This window comes from Hyla sarda, unplaced genomic scaffold (genome assembly GCF_029499605.1).
Source record: "Hyla sarda isolate aHylSar1 unplaced genomic scaffold, aHylSar1.hap1 scaffold_2167, whole genome shotgun sequence".
Lineage (NCBI taxonomy): Eukaryota > Metazoa > Chordata > Amphibia > Anura > Hylidae > Hyla > Hyla sarda.
The window spans coordinates 20248-40877 of NW_026608836.1; the positions used below are offsets into that span (position 1 = coordinate 20248).

The 20630-nt window shown below is 45.4% G+C and overlaps 7 non-coding genes across 7 annotated transcripts; all 7 read right to left on the reverse strand.

The window, feature by feature from the left end:
- Positions 1-414: 414 nt before the first annotated feature.
- Positions 415-602, reverse strand: LOC130319805 (U2 spliceosomal RNA). The gene has a single exon (XR_008865879.1). It is a non-coding gene; the product is annotated as a U2 spliceosomal RNA (small nuclear RNA).
- Positions 603-2709: 2107 nt separating this feature from the next.
- LOC130319803 (U2 spliceosomal RNA) lies at positions 2710-2902 on the reverse strand. Its single transcript, XR_008865877.1, has one exon. It is a non-coding gene; the product is annotated as a U2 spliceosomal RNA (small nuclear RNA).
- A 6965-nt stretch (positions 2903-9867) lies between these two features.
- Positions 9868-10058, reverse strand: LOC130319790 (U2 spliceosomal RNA). The gene has a single exon (XR_008865865.1). It is a non-coding gene; the product is annotated as a U2 spliceosomal RNA (small nuclear RNA).
- A 2102-nt stretch (positions 10059-12160) lies between these two features.
- On the reverse strand, positions 12161-12351 carry LOC130319791 (U2 spliceosomal RNA). Its single transcript, XR_008865866.1, has one exon. It is a non-coding gene; the product is annotated as a U2 spliceosomal RNA (small nuclear RNA).
- A 2102-nt stretch (positions 12352-14453) lies between these two features.
- On the reverse strand, positions 14454-14644 carry LOC130319792 (U2 spliceosomal RNA). The gene has a single exon (XR_008865867.1). It is a non-coding gene; the product is annotated as a U2 spliceosomal RNA (small nuclear RNA).
- Positions 14645-16748: 2104 nt separating this feature from the next.
- Positions 16749-16939, reverse strand: LOC130319793 (U2 spliceosomal RNA). Its single transcript, XR_008865868.1, has one exon. It is a non-coding gene; the product is annotated as a U2 spliceosomal RNA (small nuclear RNA).
- Positions 16940-19033: 2094 nt separating this feature from the next.
- Positions 19034-19224, reverse strand: LOC130319794 (U2 spliceosomal RNA). The gene has a single exon (XR_008865869.1). It is a non-coding gene; the product is annotated as a U2 spliceosomal RNA (small nuclear RNA).
- Between the last annotated feature and the right edge of the window lie 1406 nt (positions 19225-20630).

The window sequence follows — 20630 nt, forward strand, 5'->3', positions numbered from 1 at the left end:
TGCCAAAGCAGGAGTACCCGGGGTGTTTGCTGGGAGGTGCGGAACCTAATGGCCACACACACCTCCCCTAGACCGCCAGGAGGGACACCCAGAAGGGCTACCGCATCCTGACAAATCCTGTGAACACACAACACGCAAAAAGTGACACAGTGAGACAAAAAAGAAATAAATAAGTGAATGTGTGCAGATATACTGCCCGGACATCCGGCCGGATCTATAAAAATTTCTCTGATCCTAGCCAGAAGGCCGGGAATCAAGAGGTGAGTGCCACAAGGTGAAGAGATTATGGTGCCCGTGCTTCAACTCAGTGAGCCTATTCTCCCAGTGAGTTTCGGCACCTCGGGGTCACCACTCCCCGAGGCACAAAGTACCTCGGCTCTAGACCCTCTCAGCCTCATGGCGAGACCCGGAGGGAACAGGTCACATCGGGGCAGCCGTCGAGCTGATTCCTCAGAACCAGCCCCGGAAAGCCCTGGTACACCTGCATCCTCCATGCAGCACCCATCCCCACCAGCCCCATACCGGCGTTACTGTCCACCGGCATGAAAAACTGAGAAGAACAGATACTACACTTGATCTTAGCCAAAAGGCCGAGAAGCGATAACCGTGAAAGGGGCGGGCCCAACAAGGTCCCCTTCATGGGCACTATCACTGCTTGCTGTCAGGGAGGCTGCCAGACAATTTTCCATGCACACTCTGGGCTGGGGGGCAGTCAACCACCAGTACACACAGCAGAACCTAAACCCATACCATTATTGCTAAGCAGCAAGACAGGGGCCCATTGCACTCCCACGGGGCCTTTTTAAATGCAATCCATAACCCGGATTTGCCAGGAACCCTTCTTACTCCTCCTACTTGCATGTGACACTGGGCTTAGGATCTGCATAGGAAACACACACACAAGCACACACCTACCTTTGTTGCCTGCAGATGCCTCCTTGGCTGTCCCCAAACGGTATCAAACCAACACCCACGGGAAGCTGTAAGCATAGAGGACATGCCTGCACCCCATTGGACTTACCTGTGTGGGTTAAATCCGGGTTATTTGACAACCTATGGCGGTGATGGTTCTGCTCAGGCAGAGCAGTGCTGATGCTCCTCATAAAGCTGTCGCTGCTGTGAAGGTTCTAGGTGACATCACAAATCCCTATGGTTACATACACAACAAAGCTGGGTTGTTGTTGTTTACACTCTGCAAGGCCTGTGGAAGTGAGTGACATCATAGCACTGTAGTTCTGAGGGTTGTAGATGGATGCAACAATCTCCTGTTGCTTCTATGAAGGCCGTAATAGACGACATCACCAAACAGCTCCATAGTCACATACACAGCAAAGGAGAGATGTTGTTTACACCTAGTGATGTCAGTGGTATTGAGTGACATCATAGCACAGTGCTAAGGCTCCTGGGCCTGGACACAGCAGCGGCTGCAATATCTCAACGGAGAATACGTTTATATATATGTGTGTGTGTGCGCGTATATATATATATATATATATATATATATATATATATATATATATATATATATTTCTCCGCCGAAATCACTTTTAAACCCATTTCCACCTTTTTTTCCCTTCTCTTCCTCTTACTTTTTTTTCACGTTTTTTTACGTTTTTCTCCTTTTCGCCTCTTTTCTGGGCGTATTATTCTTCTTTTTCTTCTTTTTTTTCGTCTAATGCATACCCCATCAGTGCAGCAATGCTTATTCAATACCGCCAGCAGATGGAGACACTGGGGGATAATTTTCTAAGGATTTATACTGATTTTTCCTGTCTGAATTTGTCGCACAGAAAGTTGCAGGCCAAATATGTGCGACATTTCTGCGACTTTAGCTTCTAGAGCATTTTTACAACATTATACATAGGTGCTGAATACATAAAAAGCGACTGTTCAGCGACAGACAAGTCGCATCGGCTGAAAGTAGGCCAGAATGTCAGTCCATGTTGGAGCAGGTTTAGATACAGTCTAAAGCATAGATCTCAAAGTCTGTGCACAGAATTTAGCAAGGGCCTCGCACCTTCTGATGCATCAGGTAGGTGCACAATAGCATAGCCTAACCCTCTGTACTTTGGTCTATATTGATGCGGGACATAGACAGCCAGCTGATGACCAATCCATTAGTGCAATGGATGGCTGGAAGCATTTGTCTTTGCCTTTGCAATACCACAGAAGCAATGCATGGTCAATGTACAGCAATGACACACCTGTGTGAACAGCCAGGAGACCCCCCCCCCCCATGTTATGTTACATAGTTACATAGTTAGTACGGTCGAAAAAAGACATATGTCCATCAAGTTCAACCAGGGAATTAAGGGGTAGGGGTGTGGCGCGATATTGGGGAAGGGATGAGATTTTATATTTCTTCATAAGCATTAATCTTATTTTGTCAATTAGGAACATTCAGCACCCACCCGCTATCAAGGCAGCTGCCTATCATGTCATGCCCTACCTGCACAGGTGTGCTGGCTACTCAAATGATCCAATTAAGGAGGCCATTTAGTCAGCAGCAGCAGAAGTCCTGTGCCTGGACGCTCCAACAGCGGCCAGACACAAGCAGAAGCAGAAGCAGCAGAAGCAGCAGCAGCACCACCTTTTGCTTTTTGGCTGCAGAAGCAGCAGCAGCAAGGCCCACAGGGCTGGCTAGCTGGCTAGCCAGCAAGCAAGCAGGTAGCAATGAAAGTAGGAATCTTTCTTTTTAACCCTGTAAGGGGGTGGTGCACTGTACCCGAAGATACTGCCATATCGGGTCAATGCATAGGGCGACGGAAGCAAGCTTCGAAATCAGCCCCCGTTCTCAAAAATCCATTTAATATATGGTCCCCAGATAGGGGACGTATCAGATATTAAACTGATAAGAACAGATTTTTTTTTTTTTTTATAAACCTTCAGGTTTAGACTAAACACCACTTAGATAACGCGTCATTTTTGACTCATGGTGAAGTCTAACTCATCATTAGGTCATTCTTTATTTGTTCAAAGCAAATTCAAAACAAATTCAAATACCATCACCATTACACCCTTACAACATGTCTCCACTTCAAAAATTTCCATATCCCCTCTGCATCTATTTCACCTAATTTCTTTTTATCACGTAAATAAACGGTGTACAACCTATCCAGAATCATTCTTAAACTTCCTTCCACAGTCACATCTTTTCTCTTAAACACATATAAATTTCTAACATCCCACAAGACTTCCTTCACAATCGCCAATAACACAAACAACACCCTTTCATTCTTTCTTCCAATCATACTAAGACCAAACATCACAACCTCATATGACAACCTATTTATCCCAGTCAACTCCTTACACAACGGACCTATCCCTCTCCATACATTCTGAGCCATGTCACAATTCCAAATCACATGCATCACACTTTCAACCCCACTACAATCTTCCCTCGGACATATTTCACTCCTTCCAATTCCTCTATTCCTTTGGAACTCTCTTACTGGTAGGGCTCCATGCAAACACTGCCATCCTATCTCTCTCTGTCTATTTGATATTCCATCTGTCATTAAACTCTTCCACACCTTAGACACATCCTGGCCTCTTACCATATTAATCGGACACTCCATCTCACTTGCGGCGACATACCCAAACACATTCTTCTTACTTTCAAACAACTCCTTTCTCACACCAATCAACCTATAACTCTCCAAAAACTTTTCCACATACAAATACCAACTCGGGCACACAAACGCATAAGGCACTCTCAAATCTCTCTCCAGCCAACCTAATTTGCATAACACACGCCCACCTAAATATCTCAACATACATGCAAAATTCTTTTCTCCTCTCATCATCCTTCTAACCGCAAACACCACATTCACCCCCAAATACACATCTAGATTTGGAAATCCCATTCCACCCTTACTACCATCCTTCATCACAACTTCTCTCCTCACTCTTTCCACTTTTGTACCCCAAAAAAACACAAACAAAATTCTTTTTAACTTCCTTAAAACCATATAACTTGGCGGAAACACTATTGCCACATACAATAAAATAGGCAATATTACACTTTTCACAACCAGCACTTTCCCAACCATAGACAAATCTCTCAACCTCCAAAGACTCAATTTTTTGGACACTCTCTTCTCCACATCATCCCAACTTTCTCTCCCATCCAATCTTTCATCCATTTTAACACCTAAAACCTGAATACCACCTTCAATATTCTTCATACCCACATCCTCACTTCCTTGCATACTACCAAAACATTTATACTCACTTTTGTCCCAATTCACCTTAAACCCAGACGCTCCACAAAACAATCCAACTAGTAACTTTGCCCTTCTCATAACAGCCACAGACTCTCCCAAAATACACACATCATCCATGTAGGCCAAAACTTTAACTTCTCTCCCACCACTCCCTGGAATTTTTAACCCTCTAACACACTTATCCCGCCGCAACATCTCTAATAATGGCTCCATAGCACATATAAAAGCCATAGGGGACAACGGACAACCCTGCCTTACACCAGAACATACTTTCACCTTCTCAGACATCCAACCATTTATCAAAACCTTACTATATACTCCATCATACAGCATCCTTACAACATTTACAAAATCACCCGGGAATCCCATTCTCACTAATACTCTAAACAAAAACCTATGTGACAGACGATCAAACGCCTTTTCAAAATCTATCGACATCACTCTAACCTCCTGTTTCCTACTCATACTATCCCATAACAAATCTCTCAACAAACACAAATTTTCATTTATTCTTCTACCAGGCACTCCACACACTTGTTCTTCTCCAATCACCTGCTCAACCACATCTCTCATCCTATTTGTAATTATTTTAGCAAACACCTTATAATCTACATTCAACAAAGTTATCGGCCTCCAATTCCTCACATCATTCACATCACCTTTCTTATAAATCAACACAACCACTCCACTCTTCATACTTTCCACCATTCTCTCATTCCTCCACATATACCTATACACTTCCACCAAATCTTCCTTCACAACATCCCAAATCCAAGCATAAAATTCAACAGGCAACCCATCCTCTCCAGGCGTTTTATTTCTTGACATACTATCCACAGTCCTCTTCACTTCCTCCTCTCCAATCTCTCTCATCAGAGTCCCATATTCACTACCATCCACCCTCTTATCAAGCACTCTCAACACTTCATCCTGCAAGTCCTCTTCACAATCTTTTACCGTATACAACTCTTCATAAAAATTTTTAACCACTCCCAACACAGCTTTACCTTTAACCAGACAGCCATCATCATCATACACTCTTACCATATCCTCTCTCTTCCCAATAACTTTTTTAAAGAAATATCTCGAACATTTCTCATCTTTCTCTAACTTATCAAGTTTTGCTTGATACATCAACTCTTTACCTTTCTCATTCAACCAATTTTTTAGATCACTCTTCACAACCTCAATCTGCTCACCCACACTCCAGCCATACTTCTTTAACTTATTGAGAAACACCAATCTTTTAGTCAACCATTCATACTTCTTCTTCCTCCCAGCATTCCGCTTATATCCCTCTCTTTTAAAGAAAACTTTTGTTTGACCCTTAACCCATTCCCACCAACACAATATATCAGGAAAATCATTCTTTTTCTTACACCAACCCCTATACTTATTAACATATCTATCATACACTCCTTCCACTTCCAACAATTTAACATTTAATTTCCATACACCCCTCCCACTCACACAATCTGCATCCAATACTAACTCACAACACACATACTCATGATCTGAATATCCTACTTTTTCTTGCATATAATTCTTACATAACACACCCTTAGACACAAAACACATATCAAGTCTGGAACTATGACTTCCACTATCAGAATAATATGTATCTAACAAAGGACACACTCCACACGCTTCAGCCACATCCTTTAACTTAAAGTCACACACCATACTTTTAAGAATATTCCCAGATACATCCACATTCCCCTCAATTTCACAGTTGAAATCCCCCACCCACACCAAAGGTATTTTACCTGGCAGAAACCTCTTAATTACCTCCAACAACCCCACCCGCTCCTCCCTCCTTACCGGCGCATACACATTTATCAACCTAAATTTAACCCCCTGCACCTTAACCTCCACCATGATACACCTCCCCTCCTCTATTACCACATAACTACAAACTTCAAACTTAAAGCTCTTAAAAAGCACCCCTACCCCATCATTCCTGTTATGCCCAGACACCGACCAAACAGCAGGACCATAAGCCCATTCTCCCTTCCCCGGTATATCATTTAGCCCACATTCCTGCAAACAAATAATGTCCGCTTTTTTCCCTGCCAAGTCCTCCAAAATTACTGTCCTTCTGACTTTACTTCTAAAGACTCTAACGTTTATAGAACCGACTAAAAAAGACATACCACCATCTTAACAACCCTAAGGAAGAATTTGACAGAAAAGAAGAAAGTTATTTAGGTAGCTTTCCTCAGAGGTGTGGGAGAAGCTTCTCCCGCAGAGCACGCATCCATGTCGCTCTCAGATAGCGGTTGATACCGATTGTCCGTAGCCACCAGCGTCGACTCCATCTGTCCACCAGAAAGCTTCCTGGCCGTCTTCTTGGGGGGACGAAAAAGATCAAAGTCATCCTCTCTCTCTCTATGTCTCTCCTCACGGTCTTCACCCTCAGAAGAAGACCACTCTTCAATTTGCGGCGACTCCTCAGCCGGGGGACTGGGAGCATCCTCAATCTCCCCTTCTTCCACTTGCACCGCCATTTGCTCCTCCTCCACCACCACTTGCTCTTCAACCACCTTCACTTGCTCCTCTACCACCACACGACTCTGTACCTCTCCAATAATCACGCTCTCTCTTGCAGGAACCACTGCAGCCGCAGCTGCAGCTGCCCTCCTCCTCTCCACCATTTCCTCTTCCATTCTCCTCTCCTCCTCCCTCCTCTTCAACACTGGACAGTTCTTGTACACATGGCCAGCTTCCCCACATAGGTCACAGGTCCTCGGGTGTGGACATGCACCCGCCTCATGCCCCGGTTGCTTACAGTTCCTGCATTTCTTACTGCCAGGGCAGGCCTCCTTCACATGTCCAAACAATAGACAATTTCTACAGAAAGATGGCTGTCCGTAGTAATAGAGATAACCTCTGAAACCAGCAATGGTAAAGTTCGCCGGAGGGTGCTTAACGCCTCCAATGCAATCTCCATCAAGCCGCAACTTCACAAAGAACTTATACGTGCCATTAAATACACCAATGCTGCTTGTCTGCTTAGTACCACCAGCAATAGACTCACAATAGATGCTCAAGAAGTTCTTAATCATAGAGACATCAACAAACGGATTGTACATGTGGATAAACAAAGTCTTTGTCCCCATTTCAAAAAGGGGATAAAAGGACACATCCCGCAAAACCTCACTTCCACTGTTCCGTTTTAAGCACTCATAAAAGTTCTGGCAGTCAGCATCATATAAGAAGGACACGTCATAAATACCTTGGCGCTTGTTCTCCTGGACACAAAAGAGGTCGCTCAAGGAAAATCCTGCCAGTCGCTCCACAATGGTATGGCCGATGTATTCAATGCTGTTTCTTAGACGATCCGTGGTTAGCACCTTGATGCGTACGGTCTTCTCCACTGCAGACATGTTGGATCCAGCCATCTTTCCAAATCTGTCGGTAACGAGTACCACAGTCTTGATCACCTACGCAGCTAGTCGCGGCGCAGTTCACTCGCACCCTCAGCGCCGACCGAGGCAATAAACCCCGATCTTAGCCAAAAGGCCGAGAAGCGATAACCGTGAAAGGGGCGGGCCCAACAAGGTCCCCTTCATGGGCACTATCACTGCTTGCTGTCAGGGAGGCTGCCAGACAATTTTCCATGCACACTCTGGGCTGGGGGGCAGTCAACCACCAGTACACACAGCAGAACCTAAACCCATACCATTATTGCTAAGCAGCAAGACAGGGGCCCATTGCACTCCCACGGGGCCTTTTTAAATGCAATCCATAACCCGGATTTGCCAGGAACCCTTCTTACTCCTCCTACTTGCATGTGACACTGGGCTTAGGATCTGCATAGGAAACACACACACAAGCACACACCTACCTTTGTTGCCTGCAGATGCCTCCTTGGCTGTCCCCAAACGGTATCAAACCAACACCCACGGGAAGCTGTAAGCATAGAGGACATGCCTGCACCCCATTGGACTTACCTGTGTGGGTTAAATCCGGGTTATTTGACAACCTATGGCGGTGATGGTTCTGCTCAGGCAGAGCAGTGCTGATGCTCCTCATAAAGCTGTCGCTGCTGTGAAGGTTCTAGGTGACATCACAAATCCCTATGGTTACATACACAACAAAGCTGGGTTGTTGTTGTTTACACTCTGCAAGGCCTGTGGAAGTGAGTGACATCATAGCACTGTAGTTCTGAGGGTTGTAGATGGATGCAACAATCTCCTGTTGCTTCTATGAAGGCCGTAATAGACGACATCACCAAACAGCTCCATAGTCACATACACAGCAAAGGAGAGATGTTGTTTACACCTAGTGATGTCAGTGGTATTGAGTGACATCATAGCACAGTGCTAAGGCTCCTGGGCCTGGACACAGCAGCGGCTGCAATATCTCAACGGAGAATACGTTTATATATATGTGTGTGTGTGCGCGTATATATATATATATATATATATATATATATATATATATATATATTTCTCCGCCGAAATCACTTTTAAACCCATTTCCACCTTTTTTTCCCTTCTCTTCCTCTTACTTTTTTTTCACGTTTTTTTACGTTTTTCTCCTTTTCGCCTCTTTTCTGGGCGTATTATTCTTCTTTTTCTTCTTTTTTTTCGTCTAATGCATACCCCATCAGTGCAGCAATGCTTATTCAATACCGCCAGCAGATGGAGACACTGGGGGATAATTTTCTAAGGATTTATACTGATTTTTCCTGTCTGAATTTGTCGCACAGAAAGTTGCAGGCCAAATATGTGCGACATTTCTGCGACTTTAGCTTCTAGAGCATTTTTACAACATTATACATAGGTGCTGAATACATAAAAAGCGACTGTTCAGCGACAGACAAGTCGCATCGGCTGAAAGTAGGCCAGAATGTCAGTCCATGTTGGAGCAGGTTTAGATACAGTCTAAAGCATAGATCTCAAAGTCTGTGCACAGAATTTAGCAAGGGCCTCGCACCTTCTGATGCATCAGGTAGGTGCACAATAGCATAGCCTAACCCTCTGTACTTTGGTCTATATTGATGCGGGACATAGACAGCCAGCTGATGACCAATCCATTAGTGCAATGGATGGCTGGAAGCATTTGTCTTTGCCTTTGCAATACCACAGAAGCAATGCATGGTCAATGTACAGCAATGACACACCTGTGTGAACAGCCAGGAGACCCCCCCCCCCCCCCCCCCCATGTTATGTTACATAGTTACATAGTTAGTACGGTCGAAAAAAGACATATGTCCATCAAGTTCAACCAGGGAATTAAGGGGTAGGGGTGTGGCGCGATATTGGGGAAGGGATGAGATTTTATATTTCTTCATAAGCATTAATCTTATTTTGTCAATTAGGAACATTCAGCACCCACCCGCTATCAAGGCAGCTGCCTATCATGTCATGCCCTACCTGCACAGGTGTGCTGGCTACTCAAATGATCCAATTAAGGAGGCCATTTAGTCAGCAGCAGCAGAAGTCCTGTGCCTGGACGCTCCAACAGCGGCCAGACACAAGCAGAAGCAGAAGCAGCAGAAGCAGCAGCAGCACCACCTTTTGCTTTTTGGCTGCAGAAGCAGCAGCAGCAAGGCCCACAGGGCTGGCTAGCTGGCTAGCCAGCAAGCAAGCAGGTAGCAATGAAAGTAGGAATCTTTCTTTTTAACCCTGTAAGGGGGTGGTGCACTGTACCCGAAGATACTGCCATATCGGGTCAATGCATAGGGCGACGGAAGCAAGCTTCGAAATCAGCCCCCGTTCTCAAAAATCCATTTAATATATGGTCCCCAGATAGGGGACGTATCAGATATTAAACTGATAAGAACAGATACTACACTTGATCTTAGCCAAAAGGCCGAGAAGCGATAACCGTGAAAGGGGCGGGCCCAACAAGGTCCCCTTCATGGGCACTATCACTGCTTGCTGTCAGGGAGGCTGCCAGACAATTTTCCATGCACACTCTGGGCTGGGGGGCAGTCAACCACCAGTACACACAGCAGAACCTAAACCCATACCATTATTGCTAAGCAGCAAGACAGGGGCCCATTGCACTCCCACGGGGCCTTTTTAAATGCAATCCATAACCCGGATTTGCCAGGAACCCTTCTTACTCCTCCTACTTGCATGTGACACTGGGCTTAGGATCTGCATAGGAAACACACACACAAGCACACACCTACCTTTGTTGCCTGCAGATGCCTCCTTGGCTGTCCCCAAACGGTATCAAACCAACACCCACGGGAAGCTGTAAGCATAGAGGACATGCCTGCACCCCATTGGACTTACCTGTGTGGGTTAAATCCGGGTTATTTGACAAACTATGGCGGTGATGGTTCTGCTCAGGCAGAGCAGTGCTGATGCTCCTCATAAAGCTGTCGCTGCTGTGAAGGTTCTAGGTGACATCACAAATCCCTATGGTTACATACACAACAAAGCTGGGTTGTTGTTGTTTACACTCTGCAAGGCCTGTGGAAGTGAGTGACATCATAGCACTGTAGTTCTGAGGGTTGTAGATGGATGCAACAATCTCCTGTTGCTTCTATGAAGGCCGTAATAGACGACATCACCAAACAGCTCCATAGTCACATACACAGCAAAGGAGAGATGTTGTTTACACCTAGTGATGTCAGTGGTATTGAGTGACATCATAGCACAGTGCTAAGGCTCCTGGGCCTGGACACAGCAGCGGCTGCAATATCTCAACGGAGAATACGTTTATATATATGTGTGTGTGTGCGCGTATATATATATATATATATATATATATATATATATATATATATATATATTTCTCCGCCGAAATCACTTTTAAACCCATTTCCACCTTTTTTTCCCTTCTCTTCCTCTTACTTTTTTTTCACGTTTTTTTACGTTTTTCTCCTTTTCGCCTCTTTTCTGGGCGTATTATTCTTCTTTTTCTTCTTTTTTTTCGTCTAATGCATACCCCATCAGTGCAGCAATGCTTATTCAATACCGCCAGCAGATGGAGACACTGGGGGATAATTTTCTAAGGATTTATACTGATTTTTCCTGTCTGAATTTGTCGCACAGAAAGTTGCAGGCCAAATATGTGCGACATTTCTGCGACTTTAGCTTCTAGAGCATTTTTACAACATTATACATAGGTGCTGAATACATAAAAAGCGACTGTTCAGCGACAGACAAGTCGCATCGGCTGAAAGTAGGCCAGAATGTCAGTCCATGTTGGAGCAGGTTTAGATACAGTCTAAAGCATAGATCTCAAAGTCTGTGCACAGAATTTAGCAAGGGCCTCGCACCTTCTGATGCATCAGGTAGGTGCACAATAGCATAGCCTAACCCTCTGTACTTTGGTCTATATTGATGCGGGACATAGACAGCCAGCTGATGACCAATCCATTAGTGCAATGGATGGCTGGAAGCATTTGTCTTTGCCTTTGCAATACCACAGAAGCAATGCATGGTCAATGTACAGCAATGACACACCTGTGTGAACAGCCAGGAGACCCCCCCCCCCCCCCCCCCCATGTTATGTTACATAGTTACATAGTTAGTACGGTCGAAAAAAGACATATGTCCATCAAGTTCAACCAGGGAATTAAGGGGTAGGGGTGTGGCGCGATATTGGGGAAGGGATGAGATTTTATATTTCTTCATAAGCATTAATCTTATTTTGTCAATTAGGAACATTCAGCACCCACCCGCTATCAAGGCAGCTGCCTATCATGTCATGCCCTACCTGCACAGGTGTGCTGGCTACTCAAATGATCCAATTAAGGAGGCCATTTAGTCAGCAGCAGCAGAAGTCCTGTGCCTGGACGCTCCAACAGCGGCCAGACACAAGCAGAAGCAGAAGCAGCAGAAGCACCACCTTTTGCTTTTTGGCTGCAGAAGCAGCAGCAGCAAGGCCCACAGGGCTGGCTAGCTGGCTAGCCAGCAAGCAAGCAGGTAGCAATGAAAGTAGGAATCTTTCTTTTTAACCCTGTAAGGGGGTGGTGCACTGTACCCGAAGATACTGCCATATCGGGTCAATGCATAGGGCGACGGAAGCAAGCTTCGAAATCAGCCCCCGTTCTCAAAAATCCATTTAATATATGGTCCCCAGATAGGGGACGTATCAGATATTAAACTGATAAGAACAGATACTACACTTGATCTTAGCCAAAAGGCCGAGAAGCGATAACCGTGAAAGGGGCGGGCCCAACAAGGTCCCCTTCATGGGCACTATCACTGCTTGCTGTCAGGGAGGCTGCCAGACAATTTTCCATGCACACTCTGGGCTGGGGGGCAGTCAACCACCAGTACACACAGCAGAACCTAAACCCATACCATTATTGCTAAGCAGCAAGACAGGGGCCCATTGCACTCCCACGGGGCCTTTTTAAATGCAATCCATAACCCGGATTTGCCAGGAACCCTTCTTACTCCTCCTACTTGCATGTGACACTGGGCTTAGGATCTGCATAGGAAACACACACACAAGCACACACCTACCTTTGTTGCCTGCAGATGCCTCCTTGGCTGTCCCCAAACGGTATCAAACCAACACCCACGGGAAGCTGTAAGCATAGAGGACATGCCTGCACCCCATTGGACTTACCTGTGTGGGTTAAATCCGGGTTATTTGACAACCTATGGCGGTGATGGTTCTGCTCAGGCAGAGCAGTGCTGATGCTCCTCATAAAGCTGTCGCTGCTGTGAAGGTTCTAGGTGACATCACAAATCCCTATGGTTACATACACAACAAAGCTGGGTTGTTGTTGTTTACACTCTGCAAGGCCTGTGGAAGTGAGTGACATCATAGCACTGTAGTTCTGAGGGTTGTAGATGGATGCAACAATCTCCTGTTGCTTCTATGAAGGCCGTAATAGACGACATCACCAAACAGCTCCATAGTCACATACACAGCAAAGGAGAGATGTTGTTTACACCTAGTGATGTCAGTGGTATTGAGTGACATCATAGCACAGTGCTAAGGCTCCTGGGCCTGGACACAGCAGCGGCTGCAATATCTCAACGGAGAATACGTTTATATATATGTGTGTGTGTGCGCGTATATATATATATATATATATATATATATATATATATATATATTTCTCCGCCGAAATCACTTTTAAACCCATTTCCACCTTTTTTTCCCTTCTCTTCCTCTTACTTTTTTTTCACGTTTTTTTACGTTTTTCTCCTTTTCGCCTCTTTTCTGGGCGTATTATTCTTCTTTTTCTTCTTTTTTTTCGTCTAATGCATACCCCATCAGTGCAGCAATGCTTATTCAATACCGCCAGCAGATGGAGACACTGGGGGATAATTTTCTAAGGATTTATACTGATTTTTCCTGTCTGAATTTGTCGCACAGAAAGTTGCAGGCCAAATATGTGCGACATTTCTGCGACTTTAGCTTCTAGAGCATTTTTACAACATTATACATAGGTGCTGAATACATAAAAAGCGACTGTTCAGCGACAGACAAGTCGCATCGGCTGAAAGTAGGCCAGAATGTCAGTCCATGTTGGAGCAGGTTTAGATACAGTCTAAAGCATAGATCTCAAAGTCTGTGCACAGAATTTAGCAAGGGCCTCGCACCTTCTGATGCATCAGGTAGGTGCACAATAGCATAGCCTAACCCTCTGTACTTTGGTCTATATTGATGCGGGACATAGACAGCCAGCTGATGACCAATCCATTAGTGCAATGGATGGCTGGAAGCATTTGTCTTTGCCTTTGCAATACCACAGAAGCAATGCATGGTCAATGTACAGCAATGACACACCTGTGTGAACAGCCAGGAGACCCCCCCCCCCCCCCCCATGTTATGTTACATAGTTACATAGTTAGTACGGTCGAAAAAAGACATATGTCCATCAAGTTCAACCAGGGAATTAAGGGGTAGGGGTGTGGCGCGATATTGGGGAAGGGATGAGATTTTATATTTCTTCATAAGCATTAATCTTATTTTGTCAATTAGGAACATTCAGCACCCACCCGCTATCAAGGCAGCTGCCTATCATGTCATGCCCTACCTGCACAGGTGTGCTGGCTACTCAAATGATCCAATTAAGGAGGCCATTTAGTCAGCAGCAGCAGAAGTCCTGTGCCTGGACGCTCCAACAGCGGCCAGACACAAGCAGAAGCAGAAGCAGCAGAAGCAGCAGCAGCACCACCTTTTGCTTTTTGGCTGCAGAAGCAGCAGCAGCAAGGCCCACAGGGCTGGCTAGCTGGCTAGCCAGCAAGCAAGCAGGTAGCAATGAAAGTAGGAATCTTTCTTTTTAACCCTGTAAGGGGGTGGTGCACTGTACCCGAAGATACTGCCATATCGGGTCAATGCATAGGGCGACGGAAGCAAGCTTCGAAATCAGCCCCCGTTCTCAAAAATCCATTTAATATATGGTCCCCAGATAGGGGACGTATCAGATATTAAACTGATAAGAACAGATACTACACTTGATCTTAGCCAAAAGGCCGAGAAGCGATAACCGTGAAAGGGGCGGGCCCAACAAGGTCCCCTTCATGGGCACTATCACTGCTTGCTGTCAGGGAGGCTGCCAGACAATTTTCCATGCACACTCTGGGCTGGGGGGCAGTCAACCACCAGTACACACAGCAGAACCTAAACCCATACCATTATTGCTAAGCAGCAAGACAGGGGCCCATTGCACTCCCACGGGGCCTTTTTAAATGCAATCCATAACCCGGATTTGCCAGGAACCCTTCTTACTCCTCCTACTTGCATGTGACACTGGGCTTAGGATCTGCATAGGAAACACACACACAAGCACACACCTACCTTTGTTGCCTGCAGATGCCTCCTTGGCTGTCCCCAAACGGTATCAAACCAACACCCACGGGAAGCTGTAAGCATAGAGGACATGCCTGCACCCCATTGGACTTACCTGTGTGGGTTAAATCCGGGTTATTTGACAACCTATGGCGGTGATGGTTCTGCTCAGGCAGAGCAGTGCTGATGCTCCTCATAAAGCTGTCGCTGCTGTGAAGGTTCTAGGTGACATCACAAATCCCTATGGTTACATACACAACAAAGCTGGGTTGTTGTTGTTTACACTCTGCAAGGCCTGTGGAAGTGAGTGACATCATAGCACTGTAGTTCTGAGGGTTGTAGATGGATGCAACAATCTCCTGTTGCTTCTATGAAGGCCGTAATAGACGACATCACCAAACAGCTCCATAGTCACATACACAGCAAAGGAGAGATGTTGTTTACACCTAGTGATGTCAGTGGTATTGAGTGACATCATAGCACAGTGCTAAGGCTCCTGGGCCTGGACACAGCAGCGGCTGCAATATCTCAACGGAGAATACGTTTATATATATGTGTGTGTGTGCGCGTATATATATATATATATATATATATATATATATATATATATATTTCTCCGCCGAAATCACTTTTAAACCCATTTCCACCTTTTTTTCCCTTCTCTTCCTCTTACTTTTTTTTCACGTTTTTTTACGTTTTTCTCCTTTTCGCCTCTTTTCTGGGCGTATTATTCTTCTTTTTCTTCTTTTTTTTCGTCTAATGCATACCCCATCAGTGCAGCAATGCTTATTCAATACCGCCAGCAGATGGAGACACTGGGGGATAATTTTCTAAGGATTTATACTGATTTTTCCTGTCTGAATTTGTCGCACAGAAAGTTGCAGGCCAAATATGTGCGACATTTCTGCGACTTTAGCTTCTAGAGCATTTTTACAACATTATACATAGGTGCTGAATACATAAAAAGCGACTGTTCAGCGACAGACAAGTCGCATCGGCTGAAAGTAGGCCAGAATGTCAGTCCATGTTGGAGCAGGTTTAGATACAGTCTAAAGCATAGATCTCAAAGTCTGTGCACAGAATTTAGCAAGGGCCTCGCACCTTCTGATGCATCAGGTAGGTGCACAATACCATAGCCTAACCCTCTGTACTTTGGTCTATATTGATGCGGGACATAGACAGCCAGCTGATGACCAATCCATTAGTGCAATGGATGGCTGGAAGCATTTGTCTTTGCCTTTGCAATACCACAGAAGCAATGCATGGTCAATGTACAGCAATGACACACCTGTGTGTACAGCCAGGAGACCCCCCCCCCCCCCCCCCCATGTTATGTTACATAGTTACATAGTTAGTACGGTCGAAAAAAGACATATGTCCATCAAGTTCAACCAGGGAATTAAGGGGTAGGGGTGTGGCGCGATATTGGGGAAGGGATGAGATTTTATATTTCTTCATAAGCATTAATCTTATTTTGTCAATTAGGAACATTCAGCACCCACCCGCTATCAAGGCAGCTGCCTATCATGTCATGCCCTACCTGCACAGGTGTGCTGGCTACTCAAATGATCCAATTAAGGAGGCCATTTAGTCAGCAGCAGCAGAAGTCCTGTGCCTGGACGCTCCAACAGCGGCCAGACACAAGCAGAAGCAGAAGCAGCAGAAGCAGCAGCAGCACCACCTTTTGCTTTTTGGCTGCAGAAGCAGCAGCAGCAAGGCCCACAGGGCTGGCTAGCTGGCTAGCCAGCAAGCAAGCAGGTAGCAATGAAAGTAGGAATCTTTCTTTTTAACCCTGTAAGGGGGTGGTGCACTGTACCCGAAGATACTGCCATATCGGGTCAATGCATAGGGCGACGGAAGCAAGCTTCGAAATCAGCCCCCGTTCTCAAAAATCCATTTAATATATGGTCCCCAGATAGGGGACGTATCAGATATTAAACTGATAAGAACAGATACTACACTTGATCTTAGCCAAAAGGCCGAGAAGCGATAACCGTGAAAGGGGCGGGCCCAACAAGGTCCCCTTCATGGGCACTATCACTGCTTGCTGTCAGGGAGGCTGCCAGACAATTTTCCATGCACACTCTGGGCTGGGGGGCAGTCAACCACCAGTACACACAGCAGAACCTAAACCCATACCATTATTGCTAAGCAGCAAGACAGGGGCCCATTGCACTCCCACGGGGCCTTTTTAAATGCAATCCATAACCCGGATTTGCCAGGAACCCTTCTTACTCCTCCTACTTGCATGTGACACTGGGCTTAGGATCTGCATAGGAAACACACACACAAGCACACACCTACCTTTGTTGCCTGCAGATGCCTCCTTGGCTGTCCCCAAACGGTATCAAACCAACACCCACGGGAAGCTGTAAGCATAGAGGACATGCCTGCACCCCATTGGACTTACCTGTGTGGGTTAAATCCGGGTTATTTGACAACCTATGGCGGTGATGGTTCTGCTCAGGCAGAGCAGTGCTGATGCTCCTCATAAAGCTGTCGCTGCTGTGAAGGTTCTAGGTGACATCACAAATCCCTATGGTTACATACACAACAAAGCTGGGTTGTTGTTGTTTACACTCTGCAAGGCCTGTGGAAGTGAGTGACATCATAGCACTGTAGTTCTGAGGGTTGTAGATGGATGCAACAATCTCCTGTTGCTTCTATGAAGGCCGTAATAGACGACATCACCAAACAGCTCCATAGTCACATACACAGCAAAGGAGAGATGTTGTTTACACCTAGTGATGTCAGTGGTATTGAGTGACATCATAGCACAGTGCTAAGGCTCCTGGGCCTGGACACAGCAGCGGCTGCAATATCTCAACGGAGAATACGTTTATATATATGTGTGTGTGTGCGCGTATATATATATATATATATATATATATATATATATATATATATTTCTCCGCCGAAATCACTTTTAAACCCATTTCCACCTTTTTTTCCCTTCTCTTCCTCTTACTTTTTTTTCACGTTTTTTTACGTTTTTCTCCTTTTCGCCTCTTTTCTGGGCGTATTATTCTTCTTTTTCTTCTTTTTTTTCGTCTAATGCATACCCCATCAGTGCAGCAATGCTTATTCAATACCGCCAGCAGATGGAGACACTGGGGGATAATTTTCTAAGGATTTATACTGATTTTTCCTGTCTGAATTTGTCGCACAGAAAGTTGCAGGCCAAATATGTGCGACATTTCTGCGACTTTAGCTTCTAGAGCATTTTTACAACATTATACATAGGTGCTGAATACATAAAAAGCGACTGTTCAGCGACAGACAAGTCGCATCGGCTGAAAGTAGGCCAGAATGTCAGTCCATGTTGGAGCAGGTTTAGATACAGTCTAAAGCATAGATCTCAAAGTCTGTGCACAGAATTTAGCAAGGGCCTCGCACCTTCTGATGCATCAGGTAGGTGCACAATAGCATAGCCTAACCCTCTGTACTTTGGTCTATATTGATGCGGGACATAGACAGCCAGCTGATGACCAATCCATTAGTGCAATGGATGGCTGGAAGCATTTGTCTTTGCCTTTGCAATACCACAGAAGCAATGCATGGTCAATGTACAGCAATGACACACCTGTGTGAACAGCCAGGAGACCCCCCCCCCCCCCCCCCATGTTATGTTACATAGTTACATAGTTAGTACGGTCGAAAAAAGACATATGTCCATCAAGTTCAACCAGGGAATTAAGGGGTAGGGGTGTGGCGCGATATTGGGGAAGGGATGAGATTTTATATTTCTTCATAAGCATTAATCTTATTTTGTCAATTAGGAACATTCAGCACCCACCCGCTATCAAGGCAGCTGCCTATCATGTCATGCCCTACCTGCACAGGTGTGCTGGCTACTCAAATGATCCAATTAAGGAGGCCATTTAGTCAGCAGCAGCAGAAGTCCTGTGCCTGGACGCTCCAACAGCGGCCAGACACAAGCAGAAGCAGAAGCAGCAGAAGCACCACCTTTTGCTTTTTGGCTGCAGAAGCAGCAGCAGCAAGGCCCACAGGGCTGGCTAGCTGGCTAGCCAGCAAGCAAGCAGGTAGCAATGAAAGTAGGAATCTTTCTTTTTAACCCTGTAAGGGGGTGGTGCACTGTACCCGAAGATACTGCCATATCGGGTCAATGCATAGGGCGACGGAAGCAAGCTTCGAAATCAGCCCCCGTTCTCAAAAATCCATTTAATATATGGTCCCCAGATAGGGGACGTATCAGATATTAAACTGATAAGAACAGATACTACACTTGATCTTAGCCAAAAGGCCGAGAAGCGATAACCGTGAAAGGGGCGGGCCCAACAAGGTCCCCTTCATGGGCACTATCACTGCTTGCTGTCAGGGAGGCTGCCAGACAATTTTCCATGCACACTCTGGGCTGGGGGGCAGTCAACCACCAGTACACACAGCAGAACCTAAACCCATACCATTATTGCTAAGCAGCAAGACAGGGGCCCATTGCACTCCCACGGGGCCTTTTTAAATGCAATCCATAACCCGGATTTGCCAGGAACCCTTCTTACTCCTCCTACTTGCATGTGACACTGGGCTTAGGATCTGCATAGGAAACACACACACAAGCACACACCTACCTTTGTTGCCTGCAGATGCCTCCTTGGCTGTCCCCAAACGGTATCAAACCAACACCCACGGGAAGCTGTAAGCATAGAGGACATGCCTGCACCCCATTGGACTTACCTGTGTGGGTTAAATCCGGGTTATTTGACAACCTATGGCGGTGATGGTTCTGCTCAGGCAGAGCAGTGCTGATGCTCCTCATAAAGCTGTCGCTGCTGTGAAGGTTCTAGGTGACATCACAAATCCCTATGGTTACATACACAACAAAGCTGGGTTGTTGTTGTTTACACTCTGCAAGGCCTGTGGAAGTGAGTGACATCATAGCACTGTAGTTCTGAGGGTTGTAGATGGATGCAACAATCTCCTGTTGCTTCTATGAAGGCCGTAATAGACGACATCACCAAACAGCTCCATAGTCACATACACAGCAAAGGAGAGATGTTGTTTACACCTAGTGATGTCAGTGGTATTGAGTGACATCATAGCACAGTGCTAAGGCTCCTGGGCCTGGACACAGCAGCGGCTGCAATATCTCAACGGAGAATACGTTTATATATATGTGTGTGTGTGCGCGTATATATATATATATATATATATATATATATATATATATATATATATTTCTCCGCCGAAATCACTTTTAAACCCATTTCCACCTTTTTTTCCCTTCTCTTCCTCTTACTTTTTTTTCACGTTTTTTTACGTTTTTCTCCTTTTCGCCTCTTTTCTGGGCGTATTATTCTTCTTTTTCTTCTTTTTTTTCGTCTAATGCATACCCCATCAGTGCAGCAATGCTTATTCAATACCGCCAGCAGATGGAGACACTGGGGGATAATTTTCTAAGGATTTATACTGATTTTTCCTGTCTGAATTTGTCGCACAGAAAGTTGCAGGCCAAATATGTGCGACATTTCTGCGACTTTAGCTTCTAGAGCATTTTTACAACATTATACATAGGTGCTGAATACATAAAAAGCGACTGTTCAGCGACAGACAAGTCGCATCGGCTGAAAGTAGGCCAGAATGTCAGTCCATGTTGGAGCAGGTTTAGATACAGTCTAAAGCATAGATCTCAAAGTCTGTGCACAGAATTTAGCAAGGGCCTCG